Source organism: Balaenoptera ricei, chromosome 1 (assembly GCF_028023285.1).
Source record: "Balaenoptera ricei isolate mBalRic1 chromosome 1, mBalRic1.hap2, whole genome shotgun sequence".
NCBI lineage: Eukaryota > Metazoa > Chordata > Mammalia > Artiodactyla > Balaenopteridae > Balaenoptera > Balaenoptera ricei.
In genome coordinates this window covers 91,747,019-91,748,967 of record NC_082639.1, presented here as the reverse complement: position 1 = coordinate 91,748,967, position 1,949 = coordinate 91,747,019, and the positions used below count along the sequence as shown (strand labels likewise).

Genomic DNA, 1,949 nt, shown 5'->3' with positions numbered 1-1,949 from the left:
AACTGTCATCCAGACAACCGAACAGCATGAACTTCTCATCTTACCTCTTCATTCTTACCAGTTCTTACCAGCCCATTTGCTTGATACTGCCTTGGAAATATGAAGGTATAGAAATTATCAGCAATGCTTTTGGCAGTCATTTTTTTTCTTTCATATTTTCTTTGTATTTCTCTTCAATAGTTGCTTGACTCAACATCTTTCTGTCTGCTCTATACAATGAAAATAAAAACTAAATTGAGAATAGAAAAAAATAAGTAAAGCACTAAATCGTACAAATTACAAATCTGTTCCAAAACATACTTACATTAAATAAAATACACATTTCAGTAAGTGATCTACAGTGAATGGTTATGCATTTTAGGAAGCTTCACGACATCTAGGCAACATTTAACATCTAACATCTAACATTTGTGGAAGGAACTAAGAGAATTTGCATCCAATCACAGTTTGTAGTGGGTTTCTGATTGCCAATCTGTGAGCTACACTGAGCACATCATTAGCATGACCTGTGCAGGGAACTGACTTTGGGAGAAGGGAAAGAAGCAAGCTCTAGCCTCAATTCTGAGTTCATTACAACTTCTCGAGAATCTCACCACCAGCCTATACAGTACAGTTTCAAAAAAGTAAGCATGTTAAGGTAAAGGGACAACTCTTGAGAACCCCAAATTCTCTTGCTGTATTTATGTAGAACTCTCCATCTACAATGGGCAGTCATGAAGAGGTTCTTCCTCAGGACAACATGGTCACAGGACTTGAGGACCCAATGGGACTGAGGGGAGCGCGAGGACTGGGGAAGAGGCTCCCTTTTTGCTTCAGTTGGAGACAAACTTATAACGCACAGTCCACGGCGCTGCAGTCTTCTCGTCCTAGCCTCTGGCATAATGTTCCATGTACTCTTCAACTTTATTCTGGAAGTCCTCCTTGTCTGGCAAATGATGTTCTGCAACTTCAATATGCAGTGGATCATCAAAATTCAAAAGATCACTTAACAAAGCGTTGAATCCCCGAACAACATCCTTCAGTGTCCTCGTGGGAGCGCAGCCGGTGCTGTCAATCGAACGTTCTCTCAGTAAACTCAGACATACTTCGCCTGTCTCTGTGATGTTGGGGTGCCAGATCCTGGTCAAGCATTTCACTGTGGGAGGTACCACGTTGTACTTATCAGGAGCTTCAGTATCAAACTGAAATTTTCCACCCTCGTAGTAACCCTCATCTATCAAAAAACACAAAACCAAAAAAAAAAAAAAAACCCAAAAAATCCTGGGGTTACAGTTAGCTGAAAGCAATGAAGCTTGTTTGGTTGAGGAAAATGCATTTTACATGTACAAGGTAAATTAGCTTCAAGTTCTGCAATCTCTTTAACAAGTAGACTGTCTCTCACCGAAACCCGCTGAGTGGAGTCCGAGGCTGTGGCTGACTCCCGGGAGGGACCCTTTGAGACCGACCATCATCCCGCTTCAGTTGGCTTGCCAGCGTCAGCATTACTGCCACCTTGCCCTGGGCACCGCAAGACGGGAGAGTCGGGGCGGCATCCCACACCACACCCGGCCAGCGGCGGAGACACGCGACGCTCAGAGGCACACCCAGCTCTGGCCGCTGGACCGGAAGTGGTTTGGCAGGCGGCGGGACCGGAAATGAGGCCAGACTCGGCTTCTCTCTTCCGCCTTGGCTTCTCTCTTCCGCCTTGGCAGTCATTTTTAAGAGCTGAGAGGAGCTCTTCCTCTCCCCGCAAAATTGACTGGAACCCCAGAAATCGGTAGATATAGCAATTAAAGAGGTAAACTCAGAAAAATAGTTGGTAGTACCCAGATCAATAAAATACCCTCTTCTTATTTGTACCTTACTGATTCCACAATTAAAATTCTGTAGTGAAAGCTGAAGTATATAGTGACAAAATTCCACTCTTCCTGTGGTGGCCACTGTCCAAAAAATAACTCCCCATGATCCTT

General features: G+C 44.1%; 1 pseudogene; it reads right to left on the bottom strand.

Moving 5' to 3' along the window:
* Positions 1 to 866: 866 nt before the first annotated feature.
* LOC132362253 (NEDD8-conjugating enzyme UBE2F-like) lies at positions 867 to 1,482 on the bottom strand (annotated as a pseudogene).
* Between the last annotated feature and the right edge of the window lie 467 nt (positions 1,483 to 1,949).